The sequence below is a fragment of the Malaclemys terrapin genome, chromosome 6 (assembly GCF_027887155.1).
Source record: "Malaclemys terrapin pileata isolate rMalTer1 chromosome 6, rMalTer1.hap1, whole genome shotgun sequence".
NCBI lineage: Eukaryota > Metazoa > Chordata > Testudines > Emydidae > Malaclemys > Malaclemys terrapin.
Window position 1 is genome coordinate 19,265,933 of NC_071510.1, and position 23,247 is coordinate 19,289,179.

At 41.9% G+C, this 23,247-nt stretch overlaps 1 protein-coding gene across 2 annotated transcripts in view; it reads left to right on the top strand.

The window, feature by feature from the left end:
• LINGO2 (leucine rich repeat and Ig domain containing 2) overlaps positions 1-23,247 on the top strand; it is a 740,845-nt gene that overhangs the window by 397,630 nt on the left and 319,968 nt on the right. For both annotated transcript variants that reach the window (XM_054032379.1, XM_054032380.1), the window contains exon 4: positions 17,203-17,286. The gene's annotated coding sequence lies outside the window, so the exon portion shown is untranslated. The remainder of the gene's footprint in view (positions 1-17,202; positions 17,287-23,247) is intronic.

A 23,247-nucleotide genomic window follows, 5' to 3' on the forward strand; every position in this document is an offset into this window, starting at 1 on the left:
GTCTTAATAATTTCATTGCAATTGGCATCTCTTCTGATTCCCATGGAATTTGCTGATAGACTGCACAGTTACAAATATGTTGTTCTTTGAGCTATACTAACCTAGCCTACGTTAGTAAGATAATTAGGAGCTTGGCACAAGGAGTAACATGCTTGGCTTAGTTTTCTACCATTCATTGTCTTACACCACTCTTTCAAAAGGAAGACTGCATTCTTGTTTCAAAATCTGCGCCCTGTGATGTTTTTCTGCTCCTGTTCCCCTCTGCTCTTGATCTACATGGTGGTGGGGGGAATGGTTTTCTCCCCCTGTTCTTCTTGGATGTAAATCTGGATCATTCACAAAGCAGCAGACAAAGCTAAGCAAGAAAAATACTGTGCTTGCATGGTAAATTGTTTGTTTAATTTTTTATCTTGCAGCCCGTGCTGCTACCATCTCATTTTACCTCAACCAATCCCCCTGTCCTTACCAACACTGTTAAGCTGAATTTTATAAAGATTTATGCTTAAAACAGAATAGTTGCGGTAACTACACTGGCTTTGTTGTTTCTTAACAAACAGAACTTGTTTGATTTAAAGTAGATACTTATTATTTTGACTGTGCCTATACTCGTCCTACCACAGTGATACCTGCTGAGTGACTGTATTACTATATATTATGTAGCATTACAATAGTGTTTTCCGGGGGAATGAATTCTATTCCTTGTCTGTAGCAACAGCATACAGGAACTGGTTACTGCTGTTATATACTTCCCAACATCATTCACATCCTATCATGGGGAGCATATTGTTATCTGGTGCCATTACCTTCAGAGAGAGAATTTAGGTCATTTAGGACAATGAGTTCTCTTAGAGATAGACAAGATCTGAAAAATCTAATAGGCAAAAAAGGGAGTTGTATCAGATTCATTTTAATAAGGACATAAGAATGGCCATACTGGGTCAGACCAAAGGTCCATCTAGCCCAGTGTCCTGTCTACCGACAGTGGCCAATGCCAGGTGCTCCAGAGGGAGTGAACCTAACAGGTAATGATCAAGTGATCTCTCTCCTGCCATCCATCTCCACCCTCTGACAAACAGAGTCTAGGGACACCATTCCTTACCCATCCTGGCTAATAGCCATTAATGGATTTAATCTCCATGAATTTATCCAGTTCTCTTTTAATGGCAGATTGCATAATAGTGTCATTTCTCCATCTCTGCATTAGACTGTGATAACCATTGGATACAGTCCCGTAGTCTGGTCTGTGTGCATTGCATGTCCACCTCTATGTCTCATCCCACAGAGGATGTGAGGCTGTTAGATTCTGTAGCTCAAGCTGTAGTGTTTCAGTCTTTCTAGTTCTGAAGGTCCCTGATTCAATCCCTGGAAAGGCAACCATCACCCTGTATCTGGAGAAGCCATTCCACTAAGTCGCAGCAGCTTTTCTTTACTGATTCTAAGATTGCCTGATGGAATCAGGCACAAGTTAAAATAACATTATACTTTTGTGTCTGAACATTGCTTACCCTATGTAAGCATAAATGCTGCTGTATTTAATCTTTCTTTCTTTACAATACTAGATCAAATCCAGACCTCACTCTGGGTAAATTACCAGGGTAAATACACTTCAATGATTGGCTTTCTTGAGGAATTATGGTAATGCTGGTTGTCAGCAAGTTACAGCATTGAAGTCCACGAGGTTATTCTCACAAGCAAGGAATACTCAGGCAAGGATTTGCAGGATCAAGCCTGCAGTTCCCTCTACCAAATTCAGAGCTCTTTTATATGAGTTTGGGGCTAAAGAGGGACATGAAAGTCCGAATTATATATTGTTTAACTGGACATTGAACTGTCTAGCGTTTTTCTCATGGGTCCAATATTAGTAGAAATCAGTATTTATATATGGCAGAACTATTCTGTTTCAAACTTGACATTAAATAGTTCAAACCTGATTACTTACATTGTTGGATTCATTTTTTTAAAACATACCAGCATTAAGCATTTACCAGAGGTGTGTCTTTCCCCTCAATATTTGTGCTGAATATTAGTTTTTCTTCCATTTTGCTCTGAGCTCAGGTCATAGTCACTACTGTTTTGCTCCATTAATAATAGCTGAAGATGGTATGTAATTGAGGCCAGACAGTGATATAACCGTCACAAGCTACAATATTTAAAGACGTAGCAAAAAAAAATTGTCAGTGCACACTAACTGTTAAAAGCATCATTAATAAAGTGTATTTGAAAGCATACCTTTTCAATCTGCTGATATCAGAACTAGTTGTACAGTTTGTAACAAGTGAGTCTTTTTAATAGGGTATTTTATGTGACTCTTAATGTACATATAATGTGATTTCATAATGTGTTTATGATCCTTCATATTGATTGTTTGGGTCATTTTGTTGACTTAGTAAATTAGTAAAATTTCTGATGGCTCCATGAAGTGATTTTTAATGAATCTAGAATAATACAGTAGGTGTTGCTTTTCATATTAGTTAACAATAACAACCTGTCATTTGAATAGAACTTTGTGTAAATTACATCATAATATGCAAATCCATTTTTTCAATACTAATGCAAAGCTGAGGTTCCCAACAAGAGCATACACTAACATTTTGCTTCCAAGTGTTCAAAGACATAAAATAAATGAGGCATGGCTATTGATTGTCTTTGGCCTACATTATCTGCACAGGAACTATTAAGAAGGCTTTTCTATCTTCCTTTCATGCCTCATTTTCTCACACTATCTAATGAAGAGCTTCACTTAAACCGTAATGTGCTACTCTCTTGAAAGTACATTTTATGGCACTAGAAAGCTATGCTTGTGTATTAAGATTTTTTTTTTACTGCTATGTTTATTGCCTTGTTGCACTGTATCAGAATAATAACTCCATTCAATTCTACGCCATTTTATTTGTTTAATTAATTTCTTAGTTTAAGGTTTATTTTGTCCACTATAAACACAAACTATAATCACTTTTTTAGTTAAAAAATGAGTGTCCGCAATAACACAAGGGTTTGAATGTAGAGTTGTGATGCAGTTAGCATTTGTGCAAGTTACTGTAGTCTTCTATTCACAATTGGCTTGTGTATAGATAAAAATGTTTCTGTGGTATTAATGATCTATGATCTAGAGCAGGGGTCGGCAACGTTTGGCACGCGGCTCGCCAGGGTAAGCACCCTGGCGGGTCGGGCCAGTTTATTTACCTGCTGACGCAGCAGGTTTGGCCGATCGCGGCCCCCACTGGCCACGGTTCACCGTCCCGGGCCAATGGGGGTGGCAGGAAGCCGCGGCCAGCCCATCCCTCGCCTGCGCCGCTTCCCACTGTCCCCATTGGCCCTGGACGGTGAACCACAGCCAGTGGGGGGCCACGATCGGCCAAACTTGCCACGTCAGCAGGTAAATAAACTTGGCTTGATTAAAGCTTACTCTTTGGTATTCGGGCAGATCTGTATCTATTTATTTATTTGTGGGAGTGGAGGGAAATACGGGGAAAATCAGCAGTTTCACAAGAGTATTGCTTTGAGATTTTTGTGTAGCTTGAATTTGAAACTCTCAAAGTGCAACCCAAGATGCAAAGCAAATTCATTCCAAAAAAATATTTTCACAAAACCTGTATGAACTAAAATGGTTTTATTTCCTACCACTCTGACTGTGAGGCAAAGATGATGTATTGTGGCACAAACTTCATTGTGGTGTTCCAAGGATCCTGGAGAACTCCCATTCCTGGAAAACAGCAAGAAACCTGGGATCACTGCATATTGTGATTACAGTGTGGGGACTCTAGGTCTAAACTTTTGCTGGGGCATTGTAACTTATTTTGCTCTTTGAATAAGGACATTTTTGAAAGTGTCTTTCACTGGCATTTGAGCTGTTCATTGAAATGCTATTGTTTTTTTGAAGTCGCTTCCTGGACTGTGCACATGTGGGGCATTAAAGCAGCTGACCTGGCATGGAGCCTTCATCTAGAAAAGCTATTCCATTAAATTAGCAGCTGGAAGTGGTGCACAGAATTGGAATGAAGGCAAATTTCTTTTATACTGATTTTATATCTTTGTTTTTTTGAGTGGAGACAGGGGGTTCTCGGTTAACACAATGGTAGGTCCTCCTCTGGTCATGGTGAAAGATAGCATAGTCTATGCAGTTCAGTGAGTCTCTTCCTCTGAACCTGAGCCTTTGGATTTCTAACACAATCTACCTTCCTACTGTGGGCATTGTAAAATCCCTTCCTGTACTGCCTCTGATTTAGGGTGATTGGCAACTCAGATATGTAGATATTCCTTCAGCCTTGGAGTTTTATTTAGAGCACAGGAATTTTGCCTTGGATATAGTCATTTTCTTAGGCATACTGATTTTAAAGTACTGAACTTGGAACATAAATCATGGTCTCAGAGTTTCAAGCCAATTAGTCCTCGAGCTTCCTAGCTGAACAAGTTTCAGTTTCCTTAGGAAAAAAGGAAAGTAATGTGAATCACTGAAGCAGTAGTACCACCAAAATGTTGTCATGCACAAGTGTTCTGAATTAGAGATAATATGATCATGACATATATTAATTTGTCATAACTTTTCTGATAATCTTTGGCTTCCCTCTGCAATGTCATGGGGATTTCATTGATGTTTCCCTTAATATTCTAGACCCCCCAACTGCAGTATTTTCCCAGCTCTACCTAAATGTGTATGTGTGTATAAACTCCCACTAAAGTATAAATGTTCTGACAGATCAGAATTGAAAAGCCCTATGTTTGCAAGGACTAAGCTTAACACACACGTACGTGTGTGGTACGTATGTATTCAGCTCACTGTAACCTGAAGCTTCAGTACTATTCCTGTAATTGCTGCTAGCACTGCTATCGTTAAAGTTTCTATTTTTCAAGGGTTTTTATTTATTTCTTGTCTCTGGAACTTGGCAAACAAGGTTTTAGTGTGGGAGTAATTGTTTTGTTAAAATTTGAGTTCATCTGTTGTGAAATAATGGGACTGGATGGCTCAGGGGATGATTGACAATGATATACAGAGCGTTTCAGCTCTAGCCAACTGGTTTATCTCTTGCCCTGGTGCATTAGTGAGTGACCACAAGTCTACTATGAAAGCTGTTTGGTGGCTTAATTAAAGTAAATTCAGTTCTACTGAGAAATTAGAAAAGATTCAGAGAAGGGCTGTGAGAATGATTAGGGACATGGAAAAACTGGTACAAAGAGACATGAAAAACTGAGATTGTTTACCTTGGAAAAGACCTAAATAAGAGGGATTGGATAAAAAATATATAAAATAAAGGTATAGAGGAGGTAGATTGAGGACTTCTTTCTTGTAACATGAGAACAAGGAGAAATTCAATGAAATTAACAGGTGGCAAACTCAAAACTGATAAAAGTAAATGCCTTTTGTCACCATGTGTAATGAGACGGTGGAACTCTTTGCCACAGGAAGCTGTTTAGGTAGCAAATAGCATGCAGGGTAGTTCAATCTCCTGGCCATTTAGTCCTTGGCTTCTCCTGGCCATTTAGTCCTTGTGCTCTCCAAGTTGTCAATTGTGTTGGTGGTTTGTGTGGGGGTTATGAACATAATTATTCACTAGCAAATGAACTGGAATCAATTTCTAAGAACCGAGGAAGTGCCAGACTGGATCACACTGGAGGGCCATCTAGTCCTGGATCTGACAGTGGCAGTACCAGATGCTTCAGAAAAAGTGTAAGAACCCCAGGGTAGCAGTTGTATGGTGGGGGCAGATAACCACACAACTGCATGCTCAAAGTCACACGTGCTTATGTGTTTTGCTGGCTCAGGGCCAGAATGCTCCCCACATGAGATCGAGCCTTTAGGCACCGAAATCCATATTTTGGTGCCTAAATAAAAGTTGTCTGACTTTCCAGTCCTATACACAATTCCAGGTTACCCTATATAGCTATGCCAGTATCATATGTGTGTTATGAGGGGCAGCATGGGAAAAAGTGTGAAGACATTTGTTGGAGCTAAGGACAAACAGCATGTCAATGCTGGCATTGTAGGTAGAACTGTAGGGAGAGAGAGACATGCTCATATAAACAGGGAAGGGCAGAATTTATGCAAGATCTTGAAAACAAGTATAAACTTGAACTTGATGAGGTTGGGGAGATTGTGATGATAAGAGAGGGAATTATCAGAATGAGAGAGAGGATTGTGGGGGTAGTAGAGGGCAGCTACATAGCTGGAGAGGGGTAGAAGAGTATGGAACATAGCTTGAAGGAATGGGAAGGAAGCAATGGGAGGCTATGTTACCATAATCCATGTCTGAAAGGGAATTTGAGATCCTCAGATGAAAGGTTCTATTCAAGTTCAAAGTACTATTCTTATTACTATAATTATAACTAGCATGGTTATAACTATAATACTATAACCTTATCTCATGTCATTTTAAGCTAGTTTAATTAAATGTGATTAATTTCTCAGATTACTCTGTTTATGAAAAAAGCACAACTTCAACATAGACAGTAACAATTTAGCATCAATTGGGGAGTATGCTCAGAGAATCATACTTGGGCAGATTAAGCCAGCTAACAGCCTAAGTGCATCCCTGAAGAAGAGTGCTTGTAAAGATACTGTAGACCGTTATAAGATCCTCCACCCTGGGAAATACCAGCCAGAGACAGAGATGAAAAATATATACTGTAAATGCGTGGAAGGCTTATTTCCTGCATTGAACTATTTGGCAATGTGAATTGTGAATGTGTAGAGAGTGCGAGAGAGAGAAATTCTCCATCTAGCAATTCCATCTGTCTTTTCCCCAGAGGCAGAAGTGAGGTGAAGGCCTGCTCATCAAACAATCCAATGAACACCCCAAACGTCACCATGTCAAGAATTCACAGAAAATGTTTTGCTGCCTTTGCAATTGTCTCTTAGCATATTCCTGAGTAAAGGAACAAATGTTTCTGTGGATATAAATAATGCACTTAGAAAACCGGTTGCAGAGATCTCACGTAGCCCCAATTTGGTTAGACTTGCAGGATAAGCAGAAGGGAGCTGAGGTTTTTAAGAGAAATGCTGCATGTTTTGTTTCAGTGGGTTGTGAAATAATTTACAGAGACAGGCAACATATACAATACAAATACTATTTCACCGCTAAACTTGATTAGAATAGAAAATGTGTATTTAAGATTGGTGCTGGAAGTTCAGAGATTACTCAGACGACAATTCCAGGAGCTTTTGTTTCTGTTTTCCACCACCTTCCCCTCCAACGGCAACAGTCAAAACTCATATTGGAGGTTTAATATAGATTTCAGTGAGCACACAAGCTCCATGGTGGGACTCATTTTATTAGACCCTGCACTCAATATAAAACATCAATTGCAGTGGGTCACGCTGCATCTGTCTAGCTGTCACACCAATATCTTGCTGAGTGCCTGCTGCAATTTCTCAGGTTCTTTATTTATACAGGAACTCATTTAGTTTGATCCAAAAGCTATTTCCAAAATGCCTGTAGTACACAAAAAAGCACTTTATCAACAGACAGTCCATTGCTCTGCAGATGTGAATTTCTGGGAGCATCTTTGTGGTGCGGGGATGTAGTCTGTTGGGGGTGATAATGGTTTTAAGGAGAAACAATCTTAATTCCAACAAAAACTTGTATATATTAAATAAATCCAGATGTCTAAAGGTCTGGTAGCACATATAACTCTCAAAAGCTATTCCTAAAAGGTCTGCTCTTCAGAGAGTGGTTCTTTGTTTTCCCACGTGAATGTACCAAAACCCTGATACCTGAAATAGTCATTTCTATGAACTGCTTGCTCCAAAATTGCATATTTTAACAGCATCTTTGCCATATGATATAGTGCTTGACTTTTTAAAGTTAGAAAGTAAAACTAGTAAAAGGTTGCTGCATTTCTGAATTCTAAAGTGATAAAATTTCTGCTGCTGAAAAACCTAGCTGAATACCTGTGAGAAATCCTGCCAATCTGACTAGAGCTTGTAAACAATGGGTTTGATCCTGTCAGGTACTGAGACCTCAGTCCCTCTTGAAGTAGATTGGAGTTTTGGATGCTCAGCACCTTCAATCCTTATGTCCTTTTGCTAGAAATTCACTAGCTCCCTAAATTTGATCATTTATGGAAAATATTTCCCCCTCCCCCAATTCCAGCTTGATCATCACTTGAGTCATAGATGGGTTTTTCACTAGCCAGCTGTAGCCAGAGCAAACATGTGCTTAGCTTCCTGCTTGAGACAGGGACATTTATATTTAATGTAATCAAAATGATTTTTTGTGTTGGGTAGCAGCCTGCTCTATTGCATGCATGTATTTTGACAAACCAGATAAAATTTATTTATTTTCAGCTAAATGTTAAACGGGAAGATTCCCAGGGGGAAAGGCAGCAGATGTATGCAGAATTTGTTAACTGGTTACTTATTATCTTCATTGTTAATCTACTTGTTATAGCTGCTTTTCCTGCAGGCACAATCTAGGTCTCTGCACTGCATGTATTTAAAACCAGATTCCGACACCCTTGATCACACTGAATTAGTGCTTTCTTCTGGGAATTTGGAATAATGAAATAAATGGGACTATTGCTGAAGTAATGTAGTAAATGAGTAAAGGTATCAGATTCTGGCTTTTCTGGTAAAATGTGTGACATGGCTTCTGAGCCCTGGAGCGAAATGGGAAAGAATGTTGTGTATAGATGTCTTGGTTCCAAACTAGAGACTTGTTTGCAGAAATGCCCTTTGCATTACTAAAATGGAAGCCTGAAACATAACTGGCTAGTGTAGATCTGTGTTCACATCTTTCCATTTTAGGGAGAAAAAATTAAGTCCGACTATGCCACATTGGCACCCCCATTCTCCTTCATTATGAAAACAAGAGAGACAGTTATATTTAAATTCAAGCCTTACTGCTGCATGCTTCTTTTGGAATGACTCCTATGGAAGAATTACAGAACTACTAGCAAGACTGACCTTTACAGGATGTTTTATTTAAGTAATTGGAAGCAATAACACTGGCTCCTGTTTTTGCCCCCCTTTACCAGACTATAAACTGTTGGCTTTGGTTATCCTCATTCTCTCTTCTGGGTTCTCTCTGGACCATATCATGGCTCTTCTACAAAGAGCATAGAAAGGGGAAATGCATTGCTGTGTTGCCCCAGGAACACAACAGGGGAAGGAATTGTGGTTCTTGAGTCGCAATTCCCTTCCTGTCCCCCTTGCATGAAGGAGGGGGAAGTAACATGCTGCTGACCTGTGGGATGACATTTTCCACACCACCCTGTCCCCACACCTTGGGGAATAGTGGTGGTAAGTGGACACACACTCCTGAGAGCCAGGACCTAAGGTCTGGATATGCTACACAAAGGGGGGATTCTTACTCCTCTTATTCCTATTCCTTTACCAGGGCATGTAGACCAAGTCAAAATCTAGCTCTTCAGAATCGATGGGACTTCTTGCAAAGAAAGTTTAATTAAGGATGGCAGAATTTAGTCTGACAGTCTGGGGATCCATTTTAGCCATTGAAATGTACATAAAATACCATAAAATGTAAATAAGGGAGGGAGGAGGCAGACAAAGGTGCTGAGTTGTATACTCATCCATAAATAACTAAATAACACAGCAAAAAAAAGGGAGCCAAGGAAAAGTCATTTAAACTAAGTAAAATAAGTCACCCATCAGGCCAAACATTGACATTAAGAAGCAAATTGCCAAAGTATTTTCTTTGGAAAATGTATATGATTCCTCTTAACCTTCTCTCCCCTTCCCCCACAAAGAACCCTCCCCCTCTGTATTCCAAGGTCCTAAATTAAAATTGTGTCCATGCCTTAGATAAAAGCAATTCAGTTACTCCTGTGCTTTCATTAAACACCAATGCCTATCAGACAGCTTTGATAAGAGGGGAAATAATCCTGTAGTTATTTCCACAGAAGAACGATTCTTAACACTTTAGTGTGATGCCACGAGAATTCCAGTAATAAATCCCCGGTTTGGTTCCTTGTTCTGGAAAGCTATTGCCTCCTTATGGAGTAAATGACCAAACACAAGTGCATCAAGAACAAAAATAATAAATATTCCCTTTCAAAATGGATATGAAAAATGCCATGAGGGGTGACAGCAGTTAAAGATGCCCCTTCCTTATATGTCATTCTGGGGTCGGATCACACAACCTGAGTGGATAGAAAAAAAATCATGTCAGTCCCTTGAGACTTTGTATTGGAGTGTATAAACCCCTTGCATCCTGAGGGCAGGGAGAGGACTAAGGTAGGCTCAGGAAGGGTTAGGAGTTGCACCAGCTGGGCTCATTTACAGCTCTGATAAACTGGCTTGTGTCAAGTACTGAGCTGAGAGTAAGGAGAAGGAAGTTCTTCCTGAGGAAAAGCTTTCAAGCACATAACAATAAAGGATCCTTCTAGTGACTGGGCCAGGAGGAGATACTCACCATGTATGGACTGATCTACTGATGGCTTGGTTTATTGGTGGCTCTGTGGAGCAAGCCTCACTCCCTCCTCCTTTTTGCAGTCTCTGAACTGGGCATCAGGAAAGTCCAAGAGACTTGTTTAACTGGGACTCCTGGGACAAAGTATGGGGAGAGGGGCAGTTATACATGAGTGAGACATTTCCAAATGGAGAGAGAATAGCTTTCTCTGTGGATGCAAACTAAAGGTTTTGTGTCAGGGACAGACCCAGTTAAGAGATCATCACTAGAGAGTCTGCCATGACAGAATCGTTGATGGTGTAGTAGCATGTTAGCCTGCATTTGCCATTGCTGGTCTTTTAAATGTTTGCAAGACAATCTGCTCAATATTGGGAGTGTGAGGTCCAGTCAGAAATGTTGCTTTATTAGATGCACTTACATTGGAAGACTCTAAAACATACCAAGTGAAGTGGTTGAAAAATGGAGTGATTTTTTTCCCCCCACAAAAATGTATGGGAATTTTTTTGCCCATTTTCCATGGAAGAACTTTGAAATATTCTGACCGAATTCTGAGTTTAGAAAGAGAAAATCTGAAATCATTTAAATAACAGTAAAATATGTGGCACAAAAGTCAGAGTTGAGTCTAAGGGCATGGCTACACTTGCAGATGTAGAGCTCTGTGAGTTAAACCAGCCCTCAGCGACCGAAGTAGGGAAAGCGCTGCAGTGTGTCCACACTGTCAGATTCAAGCGCACTAGTGTGGCCACATTAGCAGCTCTTGCAACGGCCACAGAGAGCAGTGCATTGTGGTAGCTATCCCAACATGCAAGTGGCTGCAACGTGCTTTTAAAATGTGGGGGGGAGTGGAGTGGATTGCGACAGGGGGTGTGTTGTGTGTATGTGGGGGGAGAGTGAGTGGGATTTTTTGTGGGGCTGAGAGCATGTCAGCATGCTGTCTTGTAAGTTCAGACAGCAGTAGACCCCCCCCCACCTCTCTCTCTCTCTCACATAGTATTCCACACTAATGGTTTGCTTTGTCCCGGAGCAGATAAACAGCCAGCTGTCAGAAACGGAGCTTTGAAAGGGCATATCCGCATTCCTGCAGCGATTCCAAAACAATGACAAGAGTGGCCACTTGATTTAAGGGGATTATGGGACGTTCTGGAGGCCGATCAGAGCGCAATAATGCAACACCTCGTTCACACTGACACCCGGGTGTTTCTGCCGAGGCATACCAAGCATTATGCTTCTCGTGGATTACCAGGGGCGCTACAGCTGCAGAGTCCAGGCGCTCTAAGTGCCTTGCCAGTGTGGAGGGGTCGTGAGTTAGGGCACCCGGGTCTGCTTTAATGCACTCTAATTCACAAGTGTAGCCATGTCCTAAGCAAATAACAAGGTGTTAAGCAGGTGTAAATTAAAGTAGACCGTCTTTCACTTTAACATAAACCTGTTAGTTCCTTTTCCTGGTACTGTATAACCTTTTCTTCCAGCTTCTCAGTAGATGAGTTACACCAAATTACATTTCCTTAAACTCAGTGGGCCAAATTCAGAGGTGATGTGTGAAAGGATGTGCAAGTTGCACATTGGCAAGTGTGTGTGAATGTAAAGGTATTTGTTAATATAAATTGAATGGTGAAGGGGATTGACGGATGTGTAAATTAGATCAGTACAGGGCTGGGATTTTTCACCTTCTACTCCAGGGAGGGGTAGAGAGAGAGGTGATGGTGTAGTAATTTATTGCTGCCATAGGCCAGGACTAAATTACCCCAACCTTCAACCCTCCCCTGACTAGTAAGTAGTGGGAGTGGATCCAAAGTTCTCTCTGTTTTTGCCACCTGCTCCAGAGAGGGAGTAAGCAGGCATGTAGCCCTTGCTTATTCCTGTGTGCTCAAACCAAAGTGCTGTAGATCATGTCTAGGGATGTACGTGTAGGTTGTTTTATTTTGGAAATGGGTGTGAGGTTGGGTGTGTAGGTGTGCAGTCCAAGTCACAATGTACCGTTTCCATTCACTTTGATTTTTCATGACTTAATTTGGCCCATGGTCTTCAGAGACTTTCTCCAGAATTCTGTAAAATATTCTGAGGTCCTTCGGGGCCCACAATCTGTGCAGTATAAGTTGTGAGAGTCCCTCATGGATTTTGTGAGCAAAATGTTGTATTTAACGGAAATATATTACTTTAAACACTAATGTTCTCTAGCCTCCTAAAACATTAAAATAAGGCAAAGTCTGTTGAATTATGTGGATATGTTCATCCAGTCTCCTTGATTAATACTGATAGTAAAATATTTGCAAAGGCATTCATGAAACAGACTGGAAATCATTCTGCCAGACTTGATACATCCCAGCCAAGTAGATTTTATTAAAAATAGATACTCGTGTAAAAACATCAGACTGTTCATTGGCCTAATAAATATCAATCATTATGCTAAGGACCAAATTGGGTTTGGTGGATGCAAAAATAGCTGCTCAGAAATAACTTTTCTTCATATCTTTTGCTTTGGACTGGGGCAAAATTTCAACTGAATCATTTGTTGTACCCAGAAATAGAAGCAGCAGTATCTAGACGTGGAAGGATGTCCCAAGCATTTCCAAAATAGAATTGCAAGACCAGGGTTGTCTCCTCTTTGTGTACAAGTGTGCACTGAAATTGCGATAGCAGTAAGGCAAAAATACACACATACATTGTTGAGAATGAATTTAAAGGAAGTGGGCATACATGGCTGATTATGTAATTTATAGTCAATGTATTCTGCACAAGCTATTTTCAAAACGTTAGAGCTCAGAAATTATGCTTTTTAAAGGGATATTAAAAGTAATTAGGGAAAATATTTCAAATCAGGTCCAAACCATGGACTAGAGCAGAGGTGGGCAAACTACGGCCTGCAGGCTACATACGGCCTGCAGGACCCTCCTGCCCGGCCTCTGAGCTCCTAGCCCGGGAGGCTACCCCCCCGGCTCCTCCCCTGCAGCTTCAGCTCACTCCGCCGCCAGCGCAATGCTCTGGGCGGCGGGGCTGTGAGCTTCTGGGGCAGCGCGGCTGCAGAACCCGGCCTGACACGGTCTCTGTACTGTGTGGTGGCGACGGCGTGGCTGGCTCCAGCTGAGCAGCGTGGTTGTAGCGCTGCCAGCCACTGGTGTTCCAGGCAGTGCGGTAAGGGGGCAGGGAGCAAGGGGGGTTGGATAGAGGGCAGGGGAGTTTGGGGGTGATGGTCGGGGTGGGGGTGTGGATAGGGGTCGGGGCCATCAGAGTGCGGTGAACAGGTGTGTTGAATGGGGTCAGGGGTCCTGGGGGGCAGTCAGGAATGAGAGGAGGGATTGGATGGGACAGCGGGGGGGCAGTCAGGGACAGAGGATCCGGAGGCGTCAGGGGACAGAGAGAAGGGATGGTTGGATGGGGCAGGAGTCCCTGGGGGGCAGTCAGGAAGGAGCGGGGGTTGGATGGGGAAGCAGGAGGCAGTCAAGGGACAGGGAGAAGGGGTGGTTGAATGGGGCAGGAGTCCTGGGGTGGGGGGCTGTCAGGAATGAGAGGAGGGGTTGGATGGTATGGAGGGGGGCAGTCAGGGGCAGAGGGCTCGGGGGCAGTCAGGAGACAGGGAGAAGGGATGGTTGGATGGGGCAGGAGTCCCGGGGGGGGCATCAGGGAACGGGGGGGTTGGATGGGGCAGGAGTCCCGTGGGGGGTGTGTGTGGATAGGGGTTGGGATCGGGCCACGACCCCCTCCCCTAACCGGCCCTCCATACAATTTTCGAAACTCGATGCGGCCCTCAGGCCAAAAAGTTTGCCTGCCCCTGGACTAGAGTCTCAAAACCAGTTACAGCCCCTTCACAGCAATCAAACGGCATCAAAGGTCTGTAATGGAGTGACAGGTGGCCAGTAGAAAACTCCTCCTATACAGGGAAACTTTCTGTTGGTGATTCTGAGCCATTGCTGAGCATCCATCATTTGCACCTCTCCCACACAGTATGCGGTGCAGGTACAGAGACAGGGAGAAGTTGTGGCAGAGCTCTGCTCCACTACACCATTAAGGACCCTAAGTCAGTGGCACAATGTAAGTTGCACAGCAGGAGCTGTTAGTAGTTTCTGGCCCCCATAATATGGCTACCGAACACACATTCCTCCGCCTGCCAAAGCACAGCTCTTGTGCATGAGAAAATCTGCCCCTCTGTCTAGTGACTGACCTGGAGCGCACTTTACCAATGGGAACATTTAAATCTACTGGGGTGGGGATGAGGGGAAACTGTTTTTAAAAGCATGGAATAGAATAAAACCACTGAAAAATCAAGAGAACCAATAACAAGTGCAATAAGGGCCTGACTGTCCAAATAACTGATTTTTTTGGTTTGCTGACAGTTCCAACAAGTAAATAAATAAAGGCCGCTGAAGTCAAACTGAAAATCATTTTTTAAAAATGTTTATCAAATAGAAAAAGACAGAAAAAATTCATTTCAGTTTGAACAGAACATTGTGAGAGGTTGAATAAAAGCAAAGAAAATGAAGGATTAGATTCGCCAAAAGAGAGGTGGTGGTAGTGGCCACACCCCTCTTTTATGCAAGTAGTCCAGTTTTTAGGGCAACTCACCTGGGCTTTGAGAGACCCAAGTTTGAATCCTTGCTCTGGAGAAGGGGCTTGAACCCAAATCTCCCACTCCTAGTTGACTGCCTAAGCACCAGCATATTGGGTATTCTGGGGTGGGTCTTTCTCAAGCTGTACTGTTGAAGCTGCTCCATTTTGTATAAATAATGATACTGTTAGTGGAGCAGGGACTGGAACAGGGGGGTCCCCCTCTTGGATAAGCATGCTAACTACCAGGCTATAGGCTATTCTGGGGTAGGCTTCTCTCAATCTCTTCTGTTGACGCTGTTCCATTTTGTAGAAATACTTAAATGGTCAATGGGCCAGAGAGAATTCCCTTGTGAATGTAGCCCCCCAAAATAAGATTTTTTTTTCAAACGAAACAGATTGCTGAAATGGACATAAATGTGTGACATGTTTTGCTCAGTCCAAATTTGCTATTTTTTAGTGAGGGGGAAAAAATGTTTCATCAGTAAAATTTCACCCAGCTTAATCACAGCACATATCACCCTACTGAACACACAGCCCCACTGAAGTCAATAGGATGGGACTACAGAAGGCTTACGCTACTACTCTGTGAGTTATGGCATCACAATATAGGCCTTGGGGAGGAGGCAGCCACTCAAGATGGCTTTAGACCAGATTATTTACTCGGGGTGAATGGTGGATTTGAATTCAGTGATATTACACGAGGAGTAAGGTACCAGTTTCCATGAGGGAAGGAGGAAGAATCTGACTCCTAGAGATGCAAGATTAATATAGCACCAGTGCCACTTCTATTCATCTTCAGGAACAATCTACTCCACAAATAATCCCCTTCAAATTAGTAAGGGTGGTATGATAAATGCAGTAGAGTTCTTTCAATTTTGCTATCAGGTCAGTTTGTGACAGTATAATGAAGGGAGATGAATATACTAGATGTAACACAGGTTACAGTGCTAGGACATTGCAAGTGCCATTGATATTCCTATGTAGAACACAAACCCATTCTATTTTCCTTACCCACCCTAATCAACCCGCTTTATATGCCAAGGCTCCCAAATATACTCAAATATCCACCAAAGTATGTGGTTCTCCTTGTCGTCAGGTTACACAATGGTTCCCTCAGTGCAGCTTGCAATACTGTAGTGACATTAAAATTCATGTCCAGTTGATCAATATGCTGGAAAAAAGTATCCAGGAGCTAAAACTCAAACCTCCGAGTGCACAGAAGAAAACAGCCAGGAAATACAACAGCAAGCTCAGAACTCATTGAAAGGAGGAAACCATTTTTTAAGTATTTGGGCTTTGAAAACCAGCCACCCTTTACTTAGGCTGAAAGGATTCCCTCTTGTGGTTTTATGTTCCAGGTTGGATTGATTGATCTATTATATTTAAAAGGCCCCTATCACAGTGGTATATGAACACATCACACTCTAATGTATGTATCCTCCCAACATCCCTGTGAAATAGGGAAGTGTTATTACCCTCCCGCTAGAGATGAGGACCTGAAGCACAGAGAGAAACAGTGACTTGCCCAAGGTCACATAGAGAATCTGTTGCAGAGCAGGGAATAGAAATCAGGTCTCCATAGTCCTAGGCTACTGCCCTACTCACTAGATATCTTCCCTTCCTCACTCACTCTTCCAGCACCTCCAACTCAAAGTCCAAAGAACGTCCAAATCCTCAATTTAACCCTTAGTGTGCTGATACTTCCAATTAGAGTACAGAAAACTACAAAATTTGATACACCCTAAAGACAGACGATTTAGTGAGCAATCTCTGCCTCTTGTATCTTCAGATCTCTGATGCTCTTTATTTAGTTGCTCAAAAAGAAAAGTGTGGTTGTTTGCTAATGCACCGGAGTTAGCTGTATTTGAAGTCCTTCCTCAGAATATACAAGTCTGCAGTAATAGCATATGGGCTTTGGAACATAATTGAAGCATCCAGGACTGCATCTATTCTCATAATCTGCATCAGTACATAAATGTCAGGTCCTACCACCTACTGTCTAAGAATACAAGTGTTCTAAAGCTTCCCCTATTATTTAATAAAATAGGTACATAGAGGAGCATTAGAGAGACCCTTTATGTAACTTTAACAGATTATACTGGGCTGTTTGACGAGTGCTTAAGGGCACTTCCTAAGATGTGCTATGTTCTCAACCTCAGAAATTTAAAAATAATGAAAGAAACAACATGAACTGTCACTTTAATGCATTGGAAGATTTCTGACCTAGTTACCTAAGTTACTTCCTCTAAAGACTTTAATGTCCTCTTTTTCTTTTTCTTTTTTTTAAATTCAGGTTGATATGAAGATATACATTCTGAAATACTGAAGCAGAAGAAGAGCTCCACCAGAAGCATGAATGATACACAGTTTCAATCTGGTAAGTCTCTGTTAATTTATTATGTTGATGGTGATTTTTTCCATCATAGATCTTGTTTACGTTTACAATAACCTCTCAGATGTTACAAAGATTTTCCCCCTCGTATTGTTGGCTTTCTATTTTATCCTTGATGAAAGCTAGCCGTTCTTTTAACAAAACAGAAGTATTCTGTCTCTGCTGCTGGCTTAGCTCCTAGAGACTCATTTTTATAATTGACACTAGAACTCATACACCCTAGTCCATTTAGGGAAGGGAGGACTGTTGTCTCATAAACAATGCTGTCTCTTTCTGGGGGACTAGTGCCTAGCGGTATTTATGAACAGTAGCCCTGCTCCCTTTGGATACTGGGCCACCTAGTGGTTGTGATACTGTGCACCCAAGAAGCCACACAGCAAACCAAGGCTATAAAGGCACAATATTGGGAAGTTATAAGACTTCTTTAAACTTTAGAACTACATCTGGACAGGCTGTAGCAGCTACTGAATTTAAATCCATTTCTTTATAACCTGGAGAAACGAAACAGCTGGTATCACAGCATTGGAACAGCAGAGAGGCTCAGGTGGTGTTTCTTTAAGTCTAAAAGGGATTCACAATAACGTCAAAGGTATCAGCATGCAGATATGCAGTATGGTGCTCGTAAGCTTCTACCAGTACCAGATTCACCTGCTCTCCTCTTAACCCGTACGGCTTTTTTATTTGTAAAAGGAGAGTCTCTGTCATATTCTGCGAGGAGTCCTGCTAAAAATGAGTCTTGGGATGAATGCTAGCGTCACAGTCTTTTTAGAAGGCAATGTTGGAATAGACATATGAACAGAGAAAAGTAAAGGAATAAAAGGCCTATGCAAATGATAAGATACACAACTCCTTGTCTTCACTGAAGGTTTTACGGGTTCATAAATTTCACTTCTCTAAAGATATCTGTGAAGGCTTCTCAATCCCAAATATGTGATGGGCAGAACTCCCTTAATTCTTAAACATTTTCACCTGGGAGAGCAGCAGTAGTGAGAGAGAGAGAGAGAGACAGCGTCAATAGGGACACCCCTCCCCCCCCCTTGGTAGTCAGGTACTACCCCTGGCCAAGTATAAATGCTGTCCTCAGGATAAAGAACAGGAGTACTTGTGACACCTTAGAGACTAACAAATTTATTAGAGCATAAGCTTTCGTGAACTACAGCCCACTTCTTCGGATGCAAGTGGGCTGTAGTCCACAAAAGCTTATGCTCTAATAAATTTGTTAGTCTCTAAGGTGCCACAAGTACTCCTGTTCTTTTTGCGGATACAGACTAACACGGCTGCTACTCTGAAACCTGTCCTCAGGATGTTCTCCTAAGCTTCTACTTGACTGTGTTTGGTGAAGGAGCTTCTCCCACAGCAGCTGCTTCCCGTCCACCCTTCTGTGGCTCTGTTAGAACAATGCCTCGTTGGATATCTCTTTTCTTAACATCCTGCCTTCCAGTCAGGTCTTGTTAAAGTGGCTACATTTCGGACTGTTTGTCTGCATAATTTTGGAGTGTGGGTCAGACACTCAGGCACTAAGTTCTGCTTGCGAGATTTAGGTGCCTCTTCTAGGCACTTCCATGCAGTGACACTTTAGTGTTCTGGAACCAATTTTTTTTCTAGTCCAACCTTCTATACTTTTCTCGGCACTAGGCTCTTGTTCCGATGGTCTTGCTGCATTGATGCTTGTGCTTAGCTAGTCTCATGTTTCTTTTTGCTGCTTCATCATTTTCTTGGCTTTACCAGTATGGCATCCAAGGAGGAAGTTCGGTGACTTCAAACCGATCAGCATGACAGAAAAATGGCATAGACCAAATACTCTGCCTCAGAGTCAACCACTAGGTGCTGTGCACACCTCAAATGTCACTGCCAGGACTGAAGAAACATGAGGTGTGCCTCTCTGTCACCTAGGGAGACTCCTTCTTGGGCTGTACAAATCAGCCTGTAGTGCTTTGAATGAGTCAGACGAAACTGTGGAGCATCAGGGCTAAGACAGCACCCCCAACACTGGCCCAGACCCATCCCCCACTGTGGTAAGATCAAGTAGGGGGGCTTCACAATGGAAGCATCCAATTCCTTTTCCAGCCAGATCCCTGACTCCCAGAAATGCTGTGGCAGACTTTCTCCTATTTCTTTCATGTGCTCGAGAGGGAGATGATGATTCTGGCAGTCAGCACTTGCTTAATGGCCTTATAGAAGATCAGATGCAGTTGTGTGAAGCTACCTCACAGCTGATTCTGTGGGATTTGGGGCATTTCTCTTGTCCTGAATCAGCAGGTGTAAGAGTGTTCTGTGTGGCAGTGCCACCTTCTGCCCTGAAACCAACACTTGCTCCCTAGGAATTGATGCTGTCAGTGCAAGCTCTGGCCTCAACACTGCCATCTTTTAATCCTCTTTCAGATACATAGATTTTTAAAAAGCCCTGTTTCAATTATATGAACGGGTCTGTTTACACGTGGTGGGGTTTTTTGTTTGTTTTGTTTTGGGGTAGGTTTGGGGGGGGGGGGGGTTGGTGGGGGGAGAGGGGAATGCCCCTTTTGCTTCTTACTCTCCAGAAGTGAAAATGCAGCACAGATAGTATCTTCGGAGAAGGGGAAATTCTTGCTTTGCAATTCTGTTTCTCAGCAGAGATCATCTTCCAGGGTTCTCAGTCCCACACATCTCCCCTTTACTAGAGTTTGGAGTTTACGTTTTTGAGAGGGTTTTTTTTTTTTTAGGGTGTTTTTGTTTTTTTTTTTTTGGTTATGTTGATCTTGAACTGCCTCATTCTTTTGGAACCCTCCTCTCCTGTGCAAAGGAACTAACCGCAATATTCAGGGGGAGCATTTATACTTGGCAGGCATGGCTCAGGTTGGCCAGTAGCTACTCATCAGAGCTAAGGGAGTTGTGTCACTCTCAATCTAAGTAGATGAGGCCCAGGAGTGAAAATCCTGCACACATGATATCTCAGGAATAGCAGAAGGTCAAGGTAAGTCATTTTTCTTTCACAGTATTATGCATTTTAAAACTGTGAAACAATATGACATTTGAATGTCAATTGCAATGTTAATTAGTGAGTTGGTAATAAAGACAGGTAGTCTGGGCGCAGCTGGATTTCTGTGTACTGCTGACTCCATTTCAAAAATGTACAGAATGCCTCGCTGTGCTTCTGCATGGTGCAGCGTCACTGTGCACTCTCCTTTTCTGTGGGCTGTGACTAAGACGTATACTTGAGCTCTTACAAATAGGCAAAGCAAAATCATTCATCTCTGCCCCTGTCCCCTATAGCTTTTGTTTTATTTTATAAAACGGGACTGGATTCCACCTACAACCTGTCCTAGACTTTGCAAATCAGACTACTCCTGGTCAATCGCCATCTATGATTTAATGTCTCAAAACTGGGCTCTCGTCATTTAGGGTGAGTGCAGGTTTCCCATTTTTCACTGAAGAATATAAGAATGGCCATACTGGGTCAGACCAATGGTCCATCTAGCCCAGTATCCTGTCTTCTGACAGTGGCCAATGCCAGGTGCTTTGGAGGGAATGAAAAGAGCAGGCAATCATCAAGTGATCCATCCCATTATCCATTCCCAGCCTCTAGCAGTCAGAGGCTAGAGATAACCAGAGCATGGGGTTGCATCCCTGACCATCTTGATTAATAGACATTAATGGACCTATCCTCTGTGAACTTATCCGATTCTTTTTTGAACCCCATTATAGTTTGGCCTTTACTACATCCCCTGGCAATGAGTTCCACAGGTTAACAGTATGTTGGGTGAAGAAGCAGGCGTGCTGGAACATTTTGTATAGTGGAGGTGAAGAGAACCATTGAACCAAACTGTAAACCCTGTATATGATGGAAACAACATTAAGCCAGGTGGAGGGGTGGCACCCTTAGTTGCAGCACCTATGTGAAGAAGTACTGCCTTTTGTTTGTTTTAAACCTGCTGCCAATCTCTACTCTCAAAACTCTAACTTTTTTATTTGTCTGTCTGAAGAAAATTCTCTGGAGCCAATCAGTGCTGCTGGAGGTGTGTTTTCAGAGTGACTGAAACATTTCCATTATCCAAGGGCTGAACAGGTGGCCTTCATAGTTCTCCTGTCAGTTCCACAAAGGAAAACAAAAGTTTGAATTCAGGAGTGTGTCCTGCTTATTGTTCTACAGTAGCAGTGGTAGCCTTTGTCTACCCTCAAATTTGCACTGATTTAGTTCAACCGGTTCAAACCCTGAGTAGACATTCTTATTTCAGTTTGAGTGGTTTGTTTCAGTTTGTTCTTATTTTATTTAAGTTTAATCAAAATAAGCATAGCTTAAACCTGGTTTAAACCAAAATAAGAACATCAACATGGCCTTTTTCTTTGTTTTTTTGCAGCACTGGCTTAAATCACACATTGAGTTTAAACTGGCACAACACTGAATATAGACAAGCTTGTAGATTGTCCCAGAAATACCCCTCCTGAATATTCTACACTCTTTTCATTGTTAGATATGTGAATAAGGTCTCCCCAAGTGCACAAGCTCCATGGTATAAACTTCTAGGCTCAGTATGGAAGGAAGACAATTTGAATGTTCTATAGAAAGATTACTTTGTCAAAAACCTGCTCATTTGAGCTTAATAACCCTGCAATTTTTAAGACAATTTGCACAATACCTGTTATATTTGTGCTAATGTTCTGTTTGAAATAAAATGGAAAAATGCTCTAGAGTACTTCAGATAACTATTTTTTCCCTCAAATCTACTGTAATTTATGATTTTAAGAGTTCAACAGCAAAATGGAAAAGGTGTGTTTGTTTGGGGTTTTTAACACGCAGTCAAAAAAGTCTGTATAGTAAATCAGGCTTGCTTGAAAAAGGGGGGCATTTGTATTCAATACTTAAGTCTCTCTCTTGCTGTCTGTTAAAACTTTTCTATTTTCCATGAACAGACACAACACTGTGTTTCTCCACTGTGTCCTGCCTTCCAAGGGACATTGTTCATTTTAATCCCAAAGCTTACCTACATTTCTCATACATTTGGCATCCCCTCACTTTTATGGCTGAAAGCGACTTACGTCAGAAATAGACAATTGCGAACCTGAGATTATCCAAAGGGTTATTTACACCAACAAGAAGATTCTCAAATTTCCTGTATGAATAATATTTGTGTCCATCATTTCCCACACTCACACATGCTGATCCCCATTTGGGCTTTGGAAGGTTGAGAAATATGAATAACACTGTGATAAACTCATGGACATCAAGAACATCACGACTTGCATATCATGGCCACATAAAGCTTCCCTGCGAGTGAGAATTCCAAACTTGAAGGTCTATACAACTCAACCTAAAGGAAAAAACTCTGTTAGGAGGAAATGATGCCATGCAGTTGAGAAGTATTCATTCAATCCAGTAGAGGGCAGTGGTACACATACACAATAACCAGTTTATTACAATACTTAGCACAGAGTCAGATTTTGCCTCTTACTCTGTGAGCAACCCCAGTTGCTAGGACTACTGGAAAAGTAGGGTTCTATGTGTGAAGAAGGGCGGGAGAATTCCCCTATGAGGTAAATTAATATACCCTTTTTACAGGGTGGCAGTGTGGCCTAGTGGATAGAAAACTAGACTGGGACTCAGGAGACCTAGGTTGTTCTGTTCCTGGCTCTGCCATAGTCCTGCTTGGTGACCTTGGGAAACTCACTTGATGGCTCTGTACCTCAGTTCCCTCCCTCCCCCTGTAAAATTGGGATAATTGTAGTATGTGGAGATCAAAACAAAGAGCCATCCCAAAAGAAGTAACTAGAGAACTCCCCAACTGGAAATTTGTGTTGTTTATTAAGCTCCCCCATGCAATACATTCTGATCCTGTTTGGTGACCGTGGAAGACCAGAAACCATAACCACTCCACATCTCCCCTTCTTTATACCCTCCTCCCCCCAAAAAAAGAAAGAAAAAAGGATTAAAACTTTAAATATAAATCAATGTGTATATATACAACAATTACA